A 17,883-nucleotide genomic window follows, 5' to 3' on the forward strand; every position below is an offset into this window, starting at 1 on the left:
CAGTTATCGACAGTGCCGCTTAATATCAAGATCATGGTAATGCTGGGTCTTACCGTTAGAACCAGGAAGTTCACTCATGTTCCTTTTGAGTGGAAGCTTCTGAAGATGTCTATTGATGTTTGGACGGCTTATGATACCTACGCTTTTCTTTGGGGAGTCAAATAAACTTGTTTTCCATTCACCTGGTGTTTGTGACGAGTGTTCTTTGCAGCAGAGTTTGGTGACAAGGAGTTGGGCGGGCGTCCACAGCTCTGAGGTAGTCCAGGAACCCATGGCGAGCAGTCGTTCAAGAAAATTAGGCCGCATCCCAACGCAATGTGAAAGCGCCCAAAATGTTTTCAATTTTGACTTTTACTTTTCTTATTATCACATGAGCAGCAACAGCTCAGCTCCTGCAGCGAGACATTGAGCGCGCCATCAGAAAAGCACGCGTGAGCTCCATACCACGAGCACCGCTTTCACAGGCAGAACAAGACACAAGTGCAACTCCAGGGACAACGAGTCAGCATCTGTTTGTTGAGACGCTAAGCATGTGCGGTACGAAGCCGCCATCTTGCATTGGGAATACGTTCACATGAATAGATTGATCAGCATGGTTCCGGTGATACACACCCATTACTAACAAGTTCTTGTCTATTTTCTTATCAGCATGCCAGAGGTGGTACGCACACCTTTTTCTAATGAAAATTCAACCATTTCGTCAACTTCGATATCCGCAGTGATGCGAACACTTTGTGCTGCAATGCAAGCCAAGTACTTTATTTGAGATCTTTTTTCCAGTTCTCTTTTGTTCTATATTCCTTCCTTCATATTTTGACTTTATTTCATTGTCATTATCTGTTTGTGCCTTGGATTCACACAGTGCTACAGTTACGCCACCTTTATTTCTATCTCAACCTGGACTACCATCAATAAAGTGGGAAGACTGGGTGGAAGTGTTCGAGAATTATAAAGAACTACATCGAAGCATTACATGGACAGGATTTTCGTCCTTCAATGAAAAGACTGTACAAAGTGTGGCTGTTAGCTTGCACGCATGTGTAGCGTAGCAGTGGTGTGCGTGATGAGAGTTCAGTAGACGTACTTACCGATAGGTTGGTAAATGTGGGCAATGAAAAACAAGACAAGGGGATGAAGTGTAGACCAAATGCGTAACTTGTGATAAATGGCAGGGAGGTAGAACATATGGTGGACTCCGGATCAATGTGCACTATTTTATGGAAAAAAATATTGAAACTTCAATCGGTGCATAATCACCTAAGAATATTTGCCCTGGAGGCTATCAAGGTTGTCAAGCATGTTTATGAATGCTAACATCAAGGATGCGCAAAGGAAGGTTAAAGGTAAGTCTATATAAAAGAAGATGGTCTACCCACCCTTGGATGGATGGATCAACATAATAGGCACTTTTTCTACAATCCTAGGGCTCCCAAGCAAATAATGGTGGTGGAAGATGTTACTTAGAAAGATGGCGGATGACATGATTAGTGGAGGCATAATTGAGCCAGTTTAAACTTCTAGATGGATTTCACCAGTGGTCATCGGTGAGAAGGCAGATGGCAGTTTGAGATTTTGTGTCGCTCTTAAGTTACTGAATCAAAACATCATCATAGGCCTATATCCTTTACCTAACTTTAATAAAATGATGTTGCTAAGATGTAACAGGTATTGTTTCAAAGCTTGATTTGTAAAATACTTACCAATAGATCAACTGACACGATGATTCAAAACCTCATACAGCGCACTTATAGTTAACACGTATGCCGTTAGGTGCATCAGTAGCAGCACGTGTTTTCCAGAGGATAATGGTCTAGGTGTTTCAGGGAGTGTCCAACATCTTCTATTTTCAGGATGATATTTTAGTATTTGGAGGGAGCAGTGATCAATGCAATATGGTACTTAGGCAAGCAGGGCTGGATTGGGAACAGCAACCAGCCCTGGCAGATTGCTGCTCGACCAACCCTGGGAGCGGGGGAGTGGGGGTGCTAGTAAGAAGGACCGCTCCCGCTTTTGTTACAGGGGGATGATATTGCAGCACTGCTGCAAAACCGGCCTCCGGTGACACAACCAGACCCCACGGACACAAAACTGGCCCCAACACCTCTGGCCCACCGGGGAAATGCCCGGTGCCCGCTATGACCAGTCGGGCCCTGTAGGCAAGTTTTACACAGACTATCAGAACCGTGTCTCACTCTTAGGCAAAATAAATATAAGTTATTGGCTGAAGAAGTTGAGCAGTTAGGCTACACAATTCCTGCTGAGGGAGTTCAACAAAAAGTGTATTTGTTAAGTGCCAACAAGATAGCTCCTTTGCCCGCCAACAAAGACCATTTTTATCAAGAGGTTTGCTGATAAGACAACTTGCCTCAGATCTTTGTTGAGGGAAGGTTTCAATTTGGTGTGGCGTGTTGAGCAACAGAGGTGTTTTGAGTCAACGAAAGAAGACCTCTGCAATGCGGGCATTCTAGCATCATTTGACACCAGATTGCAACAGATGCTTACTGTTGATGCCAGTGCTACGGGTGCAGATGTCCCGTCCCACAATCCAGGATTTTATATTGAAAGATCTCATCTTCACCCGATTTGTGGGCCCCTTGCCTTGAGGTTGCCTACCCGTACAGGAGGATTTAAGTATTATTAATATATATATAGAAGGGTTAGTGATTGGTGGGTCATCAAATATTGACAAGACTCCCCCTCCACCAAATAGACGATGAGGTTCTACAAACAAACTTCCCTCGATGTTCAAACGTAAGTCTTCAGCGTATCCTTCGTCTTCTATGTTACAAGCCCGCTTACTGATGCCGAAAGGCCTGCAAGGAATATTTGAAACAATAGAACTGAAAGATGATGTACTGAAAATGTGATCCGTTCATTTAGTAGCAATAGCATCAGAATTAACGCAAATACATCTTTGTAGTGTGACGGCCTGAAGCGAATTAAGAGGCCGAATTACAGATGAGGAGGTAAGGATACCTTACATCAGGATAGTGTTGTACTTGTTATAAAAGTTATATTTCATTAAGGAGGTTGTATAATTTAACTGGTGAACTTGGCCCTTTCTACAGGGTCCTCTCCAAACATTTCTCTCCTCTTATTTTTGCTGAATTTGTTTTCGGTGGCCTTAGGACTCTAGTGCTGGTTAGCAGTGGTAAAGTGCACAAAGTACTTGTGCTCGCTTCATAATACACGGTAGAATTGGCTTAGACCCAGTTGGCATATTTAATTTACAAGTCCATAGTGAAGTGGCACCACATGTGCCCAGGGAGTGTAAATTAAATGCTAATAGTGAGACTGCAGCACTTATTGTGCCATCCACTTAAGCAGCCCTTTAAACATGTCTCAGGCTTGCCATTGCAGAGCCAGTGTGTGCAGTTTCAAGCTGCCATGACGACCTGGCAAAATAAACCTTTTACCAGGCCAAAACCCTCCTTTTCAACACATATAAGCCGCCCTTAGGTTAGGAGCTAGACAGCCCAGAGGAGAGTGTGCAATGTATTTCAAGGTTGGACATGTACTTTTAAGTTTTACATGTCCTGGTAGTGAAAAACTCCTAAAATGGTTTTTCATACTGCAAGGCCTGTGGAAATTTAGCCTGCAAACTGAACATTATCTGCGCCATCTTGCCTCTCCCCAGCGCCACGCACAGCGAATGCACGGCCGCCATTTTAGGCACCCCACTCTCTCCCCGCTCACTCTCGATCGCCAGCGCTTTCCCCTGGCGCTGCGAGCATCCCCCGCGCGCCGGCCACCCCCGCTCTCTCATACAGGCCATAAACCCTCTCCTTCTGCGCGACCCTGCTACGGAACCACATCCGACCGACATCCCATACATGGTCATGCCTCTCCTTTGATAACCCCCTTCCTCTGCGCCCCATTGTCCGAACTGGTCCCAGGCCATCACCTAGCCCTGCGGATGCAGTTTATTGCCCCTACTGTAAGGGAAACACCCCGCATCAAAGGGATTACAGTAGATCAAAGCCCCTACCCCCTGAGACCCGGCCGGTTGCACACACCCCCGGGAATTAGCGGAATTCCCTGCTGCGCGATAGCCATCTCCCACTGCGGGTAGGGTGGGAACCTCTACTGTAACCATGTGTGGGATCGGATCTGAGCCGGGGCTTCAGGGGATGTTCTTTCATGCATCAAGAGAATCTCAAGAATGTACTATATGTAATAAAGCAATAAACCGGTGTATAAGAGACCAGGTCTCAGAGATGCAGTTAGAGCACCTCGTGACGATACCTTGCTGTCTGATCTGATGTGTTCTGCTCCGACGGAATAAAACTTTGTTTCCTGCCTTCCAGTCTCCGGCGCCTGCCTCTTTTATTGGTAAATTATCGAGTAGTATGAGAGGCGATTACCGCCGGGCAAATACTTGAAAGGTTATCGACTGAAACTGCCGCTACCATTTAACAGGCCCATCTTTCCCATAGGGTAACATTGGGATTACCTTATTTCATTTCATAAGTGTAAGTTCGAAATGGGAAGAGATAACCAGTTCATGTTTGGGGTCTCTGGAATCCTAATGTAAAATCCTAATTTATGGTGAAGTTGGATTTTAAGTTACAGATATCAAAATAGAAAGTTGGTGTTTTCTTACCTTATCCATTTGGTGCCTGCAGCCTGTCTCTGGTTAACATGACTGGGTGTGGGTGACAGTGGACTTTGTGTATTCCTCCTATGTAGCCACATACAATGGGGAGTTTAGGTGTGACTGGATGGGTCATCACTGGCAGGATGGAAGTGAGGAGCTGGGCCCAGCCCCACTTACACTTGGATAGGCTGTGTCCTGTCCTCACACAAAGGTCTGCATATCCCCTCTAGTTAGTCTGGAGCCAGGGTCAGGAAGAGGGCATCTGTGCACTTCAAAGGCATGTCTCTAGAAGCTTATCCTCGCTTCAAACTCACAACTGTGTATACATGTTGAACCTCAGACACCACCTCTCCAGTACACTGCTGGGCCTGTGGATACTCTGCCAGAAAGGAGGGCTGCTGAAAATACTGTCACTCTATTGGACTGCTGCACTGAATGACTGCAGCACTGCTGCTCTATTGCCTGGGTGAGAAGGACAGGACCTGCATCTCTTGAACCAAAACCCAGAGTTACTCCATGGGCTAGTTGGCTGGCCTCGTGATCAGATGTCTCAGGGACATAACAGGCTCCCAACAGCCTTGAACCCAGCCACCTGCACTCTGCCATCTGTGAGTTTTGCCCTCCCAAGTGGTGCCACCCCAGTCCTTGACCATTGGAAGTGGGGCTGAAGCAGCTTCTGCCCAGTCCTGCTGCAGTCCTCATCTGAACTCAAGCAGCATGAAGCCCTGCAATGCCTCACCGCTTACCTTCCAGTCTCATTGGAATTGATGCAGATCGACGCCAAGCCCCACCAGACAGCTGTCAGCTCATCGAAACAGACACTAAGCGAAGCACGGACTCACAAAGTTTGGCTGCACAGGTCCTCTTAACAGATGCAGAGGAATGCCAAACCTCGCAATGCCTCACCGCACAACTCCTCAGAACAGATGTAAAGCGATGCCAAGCGTCGTAAAGCCTTCCTACAGAGCTTTCTCGGAACGGATGCTGCATAGTCTTGCAACTCTGCACAGACATGCACCAGGATTTAAGGTATTTTTGTGCAGCAGACCTAGGTGGGCACTCCATCACAGTCGGCCTAAACTTGTGACTGTCCGGATCCGGCACGACCAGATAGCCACAGTTGGCACTTTGCGCTCTTAGGTGCTATTTTGATTGCAATCTTTAAAATTGCACATCTCCAGATCTACTGATTAGGTTTGTTTTATTTTGGTCTTGTTTTATTTATTAAAGAAAGGTTTGCTGTTCTAACTTGGTGTGGGATCCTTCTGCATCATGTTTTTCACTTTATTACTGTTTGAAGTGTTGCACAAATACTTTATACCAGGTGTCTCCGACCAGTCGATCGAGAGCTATCAGTAGCCCCCAGATACCTTGTCGGCACTGTGTAATCGCGAACTGCACCATGCACAGCACAAGCGGGCGCTGCTTCCTTTCTGCCACATGAGTAGATTTTTACTCGAGCAGCAGCTTTCTCAACGCGAATGGACAGTTTCTCAACGCGAGCGGTCGCGAGTATACACTAGCACTTGCAATGAGAAATCTCACCGGGAGGTTGATTTTCCACGCTCGCCAACTTGATGTAGACGATGGCGAATGAAGGAGAATCTCGCAGGGAGGTGGATTTTCCTCGCTCGCCAACTTAACGTTGACGAACGGGAGCGAGGAAAAAATCTCAGCGATAGGAGCAGAGTTCACTGCCCAAACTTAATGTTAATACATTTTTGCAATTCATGCAGGATAAGGAACAAATCAAGTTCAGATATTGTTTCATATAAAAGCAATAAAACATACAGTGAGTAAGATTGACAATATAATTAAGGGTATTTTGAGGGCAATTATAATTAAAGCAGTGAATGAGTCGTGGAATTCTAGTATTTTAGATGAGACCCATTTTGCCAGTCTGAGATCAGTTCGTGATTCATAGGGTAAATACAGCATTCGGAGTGAAGTTAATTAGGTTTCTAAATCTTCACATAACCTATTAGTACTTTCCTGGAACATACAGGATTCAGAAAATTAAAGGATATGGAATTTTTCAAGAAGAACTTCTTAAATTGTGTGAATATTTGTTTGTAGAAACACCCTTAATAGAGGTTTTCCCCCCACAAGTGCATAAATACACTTTCTGCAATAGTTCAGAACACGCTTAAGGCGTCCTGATGTCATCATCAACCATTGTGGGCCTGAAATGATGTACTATCTTTTAATATTAAATTCAATTGCAATTGTCTCTCTGCAATTCTTTTCAACCTATGGTGAAGTTGGATTTTAAGTTACAGATATCAAAATAGAAAGTTGGTGTTTTCACAAACTACTCTGGCGCACTAAAACATCTGCAACAGAAGTTTGAGATCCCAGTCAAAGGAGGATGGGGAGAGAAAATGAAATTCAGAGGCAGGGGGAGAAAAAGATGCACCAGAGAAAGCGTCTGGAGTTGTGCATAAGAGGTGGAAGGCTTGGAGAGCAGATATCTGCACTGAAGAGGGTAAGGGCAGCTGAAGCAGGGCATGGGAGGTTAACGTGTGGGCTCAACCTTTTCTCTCTGATTGGAGGGTAAACCATTCACCACTTCACTGGGCACAGACAAACCTCTTTGGGTAAACGCCCAACTTCCGACATACATCCGCAAGCAAAGATGTTGAAAGAGAAATAACTGGTGGATGTGAGTTGTGTGTGTCACCTCACAAGATAATACTAGGTGGTCATTTAGAGCGCCAACTTCTCATTTCCTACCGATTGGTGCCAAGGAGTCTTTTAGCCTTGCCCCGAGAAGACACTTACCCCAGCCCCGTTGGGCCTTGAGGATTCAACACAATTTACAAATTGCATTCATCTAAAATCAAAGGGTGAGATCCATCCACCCATCTATCCCCAACAAACCCTCTCAGATTCTGAGTCCCAAGTTTGGTACAAGACCAAAGAAGAGTGCAATCAACAAACAAAGTTCTCAGCCTGCCATGCTTCTTAGATCACTCGCCCACTCTCCACTGGCAAAGAGCTCTGGAAATCAAGCAGCATCGGACTTCTGGACTACTGTCTGCCCTATCCCAGCCACCCACCCCCGTTAAAGGTTTGAATTCACCAGAAACAGCTTCCCTGGTTCATTTGTCTCCAGATGAGCCACGGACTAAAAGTCTTTCAAATTCTGTACACTTTCCTGTAAATGCTTCAGTACGTTTTTTTTTTATATTAAAAAGTCACCGTAGATAGAGCAGATGATTGATTGGATTTTATGTTCAAGCGAACAGCCTTGCTATCATTAAAAATATTATTTAACAAAAGTAAAACCTCAGACCTCTGCTCCCCCTGTTCCCCACCAACCACTTCTCAACAAGGAACTCAGTCAGTTCCCAATACAAACACCAGAAGACATCAAGACTGAGCTCTGAATTGTGGGGTTCACCAGTAAATCTCTCTCATCGGGATGCCTTCAAGGGTTATCCATGAGGTTCCTTACTAACGTGGGGGGCTCAGGGGAAGAACAGCACGATAGGGGTGGCTCGAACCACAGATATGAAATAATTCACACAACAGCAGTCAAGGTACAACAAGCAGTTTAATAAACAATTCTAATTAGTAAAAAGGAAACTGTGACTCCTTTCAAAAGAAAAAGGCATACCATAATTGCATATTTTTGGATTTCCAATACAAAATAATCCTCACCAGTTAGAAAATGAAAGAGCATGAGAATGTACACATATTTCATATAATTGGATAATGCATAATAAGAATATAGAAATATAACAGGACTATAACAAGTTTCAGTCCCTCTGTAGTGTTTTGAAAAGGCACTGCATTGATACAATAAAACAATCACTTCCTATGCCAAAGAGATTTTAAAAATACAAAACGGTTATAGTTCAAACTACTTTCGGAATAAAAACGAATACATAATTTGAACAGAGCAAAGATAATGCATAAATCTTGGAAGAGGGTACGAGGAACCGTGCCTGCCATCAAAAACAACAAGTTGGAATGTTCTTGGAAATCCTGCTCTCCCATTGGTCGCCTTGGTGGGTGTGAGTTCCCAGGAAATTCCCCCCTGCAGCAGCTTGGCTCAGACCTGCTGTTTTTCATGGCAGAGCAGACTGTTTTCAAGGTAATAATAAAACCCTTCAGAGGGCTGACCAACGAGCTGGACTTAATGGGAGCAGAAAGGTTCCAATATTATCTGAGATGTGTTTATGAAGGCCGTAAAAGCCTCAGAACCTACTTAAGCTCAAACTTAATGACTCGGGTGTTGTCATTGCTTCAATCACACAAGTACTATTAATATGCGGATGCTCTATGAATATGTAAACAAGTTATCCTATGATCCATCGCCATCTTAGACATGTTACTGAGACATCAAATTTAGCTGAAGAAGGAAATGTCCTTTTTTTGGGCTACGCTTCCTTCCTGGCCCTGGGCCGCATCATTGGGTAACAAATAACGGAACATGAATTCCACAATATTAAAGGCAGTGGAACAAAATCATGTCTTTAAACTCCAGGACTGACAACCAAAATATTTTCTGTCTTACAAGGCGGATAAAAGAAATCTATTCTCCGCAGAAACCCGCAGCAATACAAAAATCAAAAGCTTTCACAGCAGCCCTCACGGAGAGTAGGAATGATTGTAAACGCGTTTGTCAATGAGGCCAGTCTTAAAGTTATGATACAAAGAATTCTACTACAAAGTAACTCCCTGAATTGTTGTGGGTGAAGAAGTGTGATGCACAGCCAATTGGCTCACGCTGTATTTGCATAGTAAGGTTCAATAACAAATATCAATAAATGTCCCAACCCCAACATGAGAATTGCTCAGCGTTGCTATGGAACACTACAAAGCTTCACCCGCTTGGGTGCTTGCGGCGAGGAAGGAGGACCGAGCCTGCAGAGATTCAAGAAGCTAAAGCTCCTTGAAGCCCACATGCCCACGGGCAGAGAAGCATCTCCGTGCCAGCCCAGGAGAACCCACATTTCAGAAGAAGTAGAGTCTGTGGAATTAACAAACAGATGTTCCCTCACTGTCCAATAGCAGGACGAGGGGACCTCCAAATGCAAGTATTAACTTCAAGAGCAGCTGTAAGGAAGTACCCTTCAGGAGAGACACTGAAAATGAATATGTTCTCAACATGCAAAGTATATATGCAAGGCATGTGAATGTTCTGGATCTGGGGACTTCCTTCCCAAAGGAGTCATCGCTGTCCTTCCGAAGGTACCACGGCCTTCCAAGCATCAGCTAGTGATGCATTTATCAAATAGGGAAACAGGAGCTGACAGGAGGGAGTCCCTGTGCCCCTGTTAGAAAGATGTGCCCGGCTCTTTGCCACCATCATTGGCATTCAATGACCGGACGCTCTCAGTGCTCAACTTTGGTAAAGAGTCTCTGAATGGGCACGCTTGATTGTCTTTCGCAAGTACCGTCACATACCGAAACACTTACTGTCATAGTAATCTGTATTATGACCCCTTCCAGCACCACTTGGGCACAGAGTCTTCTACTTCTTACCATAAAGCAAGTGACAGCACAAAAAGCACCGATCTGCCTACACCAAGCACTACATTTTCACCTAGGATTGTTTTGTTACGCAAAGAAACCAATAAACATACAAAAAGGTATAAATATTGACTGAAGCATTGAGTCTTTAGACCCACAAGAACCCTATACATCAGTTAGAAAGGCACTGTCATTTACTTAAAGTATTTTTAAATTCTACCCCAGGACATATCTGATTTATTTTGGAGGCAGCAGTTCCTATAGAGAAGTGGCAGGAAGGCGACAATAACAATAACGAACAGTCTACCAAATGCCCCACGGGACATCACGCCTACGGTGTGCAGTCACCTAGAAGGTAGAAAACAGACATCCTCACACCCTCCTTATGTAAAAAGAAAGAGGTAAGCTTTCTTTTTTTCTACAAAATGTATCTAGACATTTTCTGTCCCAGCTCTGGTGGAATTCGGTGCAGACCTCTGTCCAGGTCAGGCAACACAAACCCAGGCCAAGGTATTTTATTTAGTTGGGGGTTATCCTGCCCCACGGTGTTTACCCTCTCTGCTACCACCTCTAGAGCATTGGTTATATCCAGGACAGCAGCAGTGTGACCAAGAAATGTGTGGCGGGCTGTGATTGACTGGTGGAAACAGCACAAGTGTGAGCACTGAACACCAGCTGTCAGTCACCAGGTCGCAGAGGGCACATACACCAGTGCCCAAGACAAGGAAATGTAGAAAAGACAAGGATCATATATCCTCTACTGATACGGGTTTTGTGTTACACCAGCATCAGGAAAGTGTTGCCTCCACAAAAAAGAAACCTTCAACTGACTTTGGCAGATCTGTGGGCGATGCTTGAATCTTGACACAACTAAGCACGCTTTTCAGATGTACACAATTCAGCAAAGCAAGATAGGTAGTAATGTGTGGCGGACGTAAGAGTGCTCGGAGCTGGGTGATGCCAGAATCCACCATGGTGCTTCCTAGTTCAACGTGGAAACAAAACAGGCCCTCACTCCTGACTACAGAAAACCTGGTGCTCCCACGAGCAGCGCCAGCCGCCGTTCACCACAGTGCCCTCACAAACCACGGCGGTCTTATGTGAGGAGGTTGAGAAAGTCCCACGAAGTGGAAGCGTGAGAAATAACATCAAAAAGTAAACCTCACACCAGGTGCAGGTCTCCATGCTTAGGGTTGTGTTTCACTGCAGCACAGAAAGGGAACTATGACCTCACATTTCTCATGTAGAACTAGACATCCCAAGGCGTGGTACGTGGAAAATGTATTTTTCAGAGGCACATGGCAGCGTTGTACTCTGGTAAGGTGGAAAATAGCCTCCAGGTCCGCCTGGCAAGTACCCCAAAGTGGAAGATGGGTGCAACGTGACGCATCTCCAAGCGGTATACGGAAAGAAGCGTGCTTCAGTGCCCTGGTCTCCATTACACCCAGAGTCGTAGGTCGAAAGGAGAGTGCATTTATGTTGCATCACACAGAGCGACAAGCTGGTCAACGAGCAAAGTTCCACAAAAAACATCAACAAAGGAGCTGAGCACCTATGTCAATACATGTGACTTGCTGCTGCTATTTTTAGGTTACATTAAATGTTGGTTGCTGTACATATTTTCTTTCTATAGACCCTGCCCCTGGCTTCTAGATAGTGGTCATTTCCACAAACTCCCATTCTCCTCCTGCCACCAGGCACAAGTGTTGTGTAGAATGAAAGCCCCAGCACCCCGGCAGCACCCCAGCGCTGCACGATCTGTAGCCTTCCCAGAGCAGGAGCTCAGAAACCTGAAGCTGATTTTCGAACAAGAACTAGATGGAAAGGAATAGATTGGCCGATGCTAGACGCCCACTCAAAAAATGTAAAATACCCCCCCCCCCCCCTTGGTTGGCTCGGAGGCCCCAGAAACCACCATCACCAGCGGAATGGGAACATCTCACTTCCGAGCCTTGTCCATGTTAAGCAGTCAAAGCAAAGAAAACAGCAGATGAAAAGAAACACGAAAGTGTGAATGTTTGGGAATTAAAAGCATATGTCTGAATGCGCACACACTACTCGCAGCCTCTACTGTGGCAGTAGTGCCGAGGCAGCAGACATTCTACAAGGTGAGGAACGGGGCTTGCGGTTCGGTGCGCCACTCTTGGGCTAACCTTTTACTCACTGTGTGATTCAAGGCAAGTGCCCTATTGGAGGCATCTTGGAGGATAAGTTCCTAATGCATAACAGGGGTCAGAGTCGGCTCTTCGGTTTAGGAATGGAAGCCTCGCCCATCTTTAATAGCCAAACTGGGCATGAAGCCTGGCACTGCCCATGCCAACAGACTCTGAAATCTCACTTGACCCACCCAGCACGACTCCTTCAGCCGTGCATGGCTTGCACAACTTCGCGTGCTGCACTACAGGAGAGGGGCTGGTGCCCCCCTGCAAAGACCCAAGGATCATCAGTTTGTCACTCGTGAGAAGCGACAGCCACTTTCACTGCGAGCGCAGCTCTTGGTCATGGTGAGTCACTGACCGGAGTGGATGTGTAGCGCCAAAACACCACGTTTTGGGGACGAGAACCCAAGTGCATTCTTTAAAGGCATTCCTGAATTATAAAACAACAATATATAGACACCAGAGCAAGGCCCTGCCCCTTGGGGGCACCGGGGGCGCTGGCCATGTGTCCATTTCAGTAAAGTGGGCAGTCTGTGCAGACATGCCAAGCCAAGAACAAGCACGTATGAAGCATGGTCACCTACTGCACATGGCTCGAGGCGTGTGTAAACACAGACACAGCAGAGCAAGGCCCTGCTCCTTGGGGGCGCTGGGGGCGCTGGCCATGTGTCCATTTCAGTAAAGTGGACAGTCTGTGCAGACATGCCAAGAACAAGCACGTATGAAGCAGTGTCACCTACTGCACATGGCTCGAGGCGTGTGGAAACAAGACAACCCAAAATGTGTTGACTAGCAATCAGCGTGAAAAAAACAAACACGTGTGCTGCTCAAACAAGCGTCTGATCAACTGAGGTAAAGTAAAGGTAGGAATCGGAGTTTAGCACCATATAGAATGTTACAGAAAACAGACTGAAGAAAGAAATCAAAGCAAGCTAGTCTATGTTTTATAGAGGAAATTTAAAACACCAATTACTGGCAGATTTTTTAAAAACAGGTGGCTGATTAGGGCCTCCTCTCTGTCAGGTCAAAACTTAAAGAATTCTGACATCTTAATCGTGGCAACAAGACCCTGGTGGGCTCGGGGTCCATGAGATGTAGCGGGGTCATGCAGCCTCGTGGCGTTCCTGCTGGAGGTCACGAGGCACACATTGTGCATGAACGATGACGCGCTTCTAGCGCACCAAAAACGACCAAGCTCCGCTTGGCGCTTGGCAGAGAGAGAACTGCCCGCCCTGTTCCCAGCTCCGCCGCGCACGCAGTACCAAAAGCACAACAGCGTGAGATGTTTTTTTGTTTCTTGGCAGCTGCGGAGCCTGGTCAGCCCTTCATGGTCCGGCTCCAAGCCTGGAAGCCATGTGCTCGGCAGCAGGCTTTGAAGCGCTGCCTTTCTGGGAAATGTTAGTCAGACCTGCATTCCTCGCTAAGTCAAGTCAAAACTTACTGTCTCCCAGCAGCCCCCGCCCCCCTCGGGCCGCGCTGTGGCCTGAGCACGTCCGCGCTCTGCAGCATTACGCACACCGAACCGAGGAGCTAAAGGGGCTGGCTCCACGTGCCAAAGAAACAGGCTCCATCCAGCCAGGTGCCACCAGAAGGACAGCTCCAGCGCTTAGAGGTCTGTCCTGGGAATGTGAACACTATGGAGGTGCTCCAAGCCAGTCCGCCAGCTAAGAGCACAGCACCGCGCGGGAGTGAGCTCCAGGCGCGCTCCCGCCCCAAGGTGGCGCCTTCAGCCAAGATCACAAGATGTCAACCAACTGCAAACAGCACATCCTCTGTGTGCATACACGAGGGACGCTGTGCAGGAGCCAGGAATGCAAACACGGATTCGAAATAGACAAAATATTTATACACGCATCCGGGTCTGTCAAGGCACAGCGCGTCCTGTGCCACGAAAGCAGAACGTGCTCAGATGGGAGAGGCGAAGCTAACTGGAATTTGCTCCCACCTGTGAAGAGCAGAGCCGCAGACTGTTCCAGAGATGGGAGATTAGCAAGCGCTAAAATGCCTCGAAAGCCGCCATGGAAAAAAAAGCAAGCCAGGATGCGATCCAGCTGTGAGCTCCTGCAGCGGCTGGCCACACGCACTGTAGTGTGTGCGTGTCCCTGGCCGCGCCCCAGCCGTCCTAGCATGCTTCCAATTTAGAATTTCCAGTAACCGGTTTACTATGTTTTTTAACCCCTTCCAGCTAGTTTGCCAGTAAGTCTGCGGCTGAACCAAAACAAACGCCTCCTCACAGACTCCCTGGCCAGCCACCGAGGACCGCGCCTGCGATGCCGGCAGTAACCGCATCTCTGGTGCGTGCCGCAAGAGGACTATGGAAAGCTCGCGCGTACTGAAAACAAAGGGGGTTCTTTTCTTTGGCAATGCCTGCTCTCACTACCTCATGCTGGAGTGATGGGGTACTGCAGATGTACTGGCGTACTGAAGTTTGCACGACAGAGCAAGAATCGGGCAGGAGGAGCGCACGGGTCAAGCAGTGGGAGAGCAAAGGCCAAACACGGGAAACCATGGTCCGGGCAGCAGAAGATGGACGGGGCATCAGAACAGATCCATGGTCACATCAAGGTTGGACACTAAGGTGAGGAATACCACACTCCTCACCATTACGAACAGGAAAGACACCCCATAAACTGGTGGAGCAAATACTTCATCTTGTGACCCACTACCGTGGTCTGTTAGGAAGACACACAGAGTCAACTTGTGTGTCTAGGCATGTCAGACCTCCATGACTATCTGAAGTAAAGTCTTCTCTGAAGGCTTTGTGCTGCCAAGAAGCAAGGCCTTGGAGATCCACGCCACCTTTGCGTCTGCAAGTGGTTGGCGCCTCCAAAAGGAGAGAAAGTGGTAGCTTTACTGTGCCACCTAGTGGAGGTAGCAATTAACAGGAAAAGGAACAAAAATTGTTTTTTCGTGTGGGGAGTACTCCAGAGGCAATACAGCATTTTGCCTTGAACACCGAACATTCCTCAAGAGTTCTTGCACCCGCATCAGTCTCATGAACTCACCTTCAACTTTCCAAAGCCCAATATTGGCACATCAACGTCGAAGTAATTAAAGTGCAGTATAGCTGTGCAAATCATGCGAGACCAGGACCAAAGCTATAAAAAAAACCAGCCAAATTACAACAGCTTTTATAAATAGCAAAGTGGCTGAAAGATGAAAAAGTGGACAGGGCTGCTAGAAAACCATCACTTCTTTTGTGTTTAGTCCTACAGGAAAAAATGCAAAAAACGCTTTGTGATTCACAGAGATGGCGTCGGAAAATGAATGACAAGACCTGGTTTGGAAATCCCAGGGCATCTTGGGATAGGTCGGGTCCAGGCACCTAGTGGACATCACATGTGCAGGGCTTAAACTTCATACACAGTGACCAGACAGAAGCACTCACACCAAACCGCTTCCAAGCCCCAAAACAAGGCGCGGCAGAGAAAGAGAAGAAAGAAGGTGCTAACTCCAAAGAGTTTCATGAAACCGAGACCAAAAGCAAAACAAAAGATTCTCAGATTTGGAATTACCAATGACAAACTGTTAGTAAACATTTTTCAAGAAGACTGACAAACGGAGAACAAAAATGATATTGCTATTAACATTTCAAGCAATAAAGTTTAAAAAAAGTTTTTTCTGGCATCCTCTGATGTGTCTTCACCTCACACATTTATGGATCAACACCTCTATAAACTCTGACAAAGGAACCAGGCGCCCTTGCTGGGCTTCTATCTGACAATAAAGGAAATAGTCTGGTGCCCTAAAGATGGAGACAAGAGTGACAAATTTGAGATGACTGTCACCAGGAGAAGTCGCCAGCCAGCCAGAGTTCAGGGTCAACTCCGGTATGTACTCGGGACTGGTTCATCTTCACCCTCATTGCACTGTGGCAAAATGGAGGCATTTTAGAAGTCTAAGATCCAATTGGACAATAAGAGAAATTAAATGCAAGAAGATACTGAGGTGTTGTGTCGCTGCCTCAAAGCCCACTCGGGACACGCGCTAAACGAATTGTAGACGTAGCTCCAAAGGGGACAGCTACCTTTAAGTTGTGAAAGAGACCATAGCAGTCCAGGTAAGAGCTGTGAGCGTGGTCTCTATTTATGCAGATATTCTTACTTCATAAATATATATAAACTGAGGCCTAATCGCATTGGTGCAAGGAGAAGAAAAGCCAAAGGTGGATCAGAGTGAAGGCTTTGGACACGCTGCTGGCCATGAAGCATCTCGCTTACTGATTCGGAGACGTTAAAACCAGTGGACAGTGTCGACTCTCAGCACAGAGGATGACCAGCGTTATGGAGAAGCCCCAACTAGGCAGGGCACAGAATGTATGTGATAGTCGTGCGTCTTCTAGTAATACTCATTACTACATGCATGGTGGTCTTGCGTCTTCTACGAAGACGCATTACTACGTACATGGTGGTCTTGCTTCTTCTAGTAAGACACATTACTACGTACATGGTGGTCTTGCTTCTTCTAGTAAGACACATTACTACGTACATGGTGGTCTTGCTTCTTCTACTAAGACGCATTACTACATACGTGGTGGTAGTGCTCATTCGTGTTTGCTCTTGGATTTGATTTGTAGTGCTCATTTGTGTTCGCTCTTGGATTCTATGTGTAGCGTTCATTTGTGTTCGCTCTTGGATTCTATTTGTGGCACTCATTTGTGTTCGTTTTTGGTTTCTAGTTGTAGTGCTCACCCGTGCTCTTCTTCAGGTCTGTGTGTGTTTTAGTTTCCGCTGGTAGCGGCTCATTTTAGATCTATCTCCAAGTGTTCTTCAAATTCTCAACTTCAGGGTTGAATCTTAGGTTCAGCCAATAGTGTTAACTTCTTCTATGGTCTTTGCGTTGGTGTTTCCCTTTTAGGTCATATTCTGATAGCGGAGTCATCCCTTAGTGTGATATAGTCACAACTTAAGCTTTAAATTCCACCTGTAATATGTACATTTTTAGGCATTAGAGCTCTATTGATCTTTAAGCTCACAGCTTGTGTCCGATCTAAGCTCATCTTCTAGTCCTGGTGTTTTCTTTTAGTTTCACTGCTTAAAGTTTTACCCGTGTGTCCCCTAGGATTTTGCTTCTGAGAAGTACTTTATATATAAAAAAAACATACCTTCTCGCCCTAACTGCTTGGTGGAATTTGTAGCTCACGCCTGGAATGACTGATCTCAAGGCACCATATTGGAAGACTAAGCGAGTGGCTGAGAGACGTACATATTTTGATTAAATGCCCTTATACAGAAGTAACCCTGGTAAACATTCAGGCACTGCATACAAGAGGCAGAGGCCACATATTCAATCAGTGAAAGGTGAGTTTTGGGTGATCAGTCCGCACTGAAGAAGTCACTGTTTATAGGTCTTCAAAATACATGTAGTCCAAAAATAAAGCATTTGCCCGAAATCCTTCCTCTACAAGACAGGGGTTTACCAGCCAAGGTTAGCCTCGTCTGCTCCACACCCTACCCTACCTGCCGCTGAAGCTATGGATGATCCGTTTTTGAAACTTGGAAAATTGAGGGAGATGTTCCCCGACATAACTCTGATGCACGGTTCCAGAATGAATATGTTCCCTAAATATCTTTGGAAAAGCCTTGAAGGCAAAAGCGGGGGAGAACATCTGTGCAACCTGAAGATTAACTGAGGTAGCTAAAGATA

The sequence above is a fragment of the Triturus cristatus genome, chromosome 11 (assembly GCF_964204655.1).
Source record: "Triturus cristatus chromosome 11, aTriCri1.1, whole genome shotgun sequence".
NCBI lineage: Eukaryota > Metazoa > Chordata > Amphibia > Caudata > Salamandridae > Triturus > Triturus cristatus.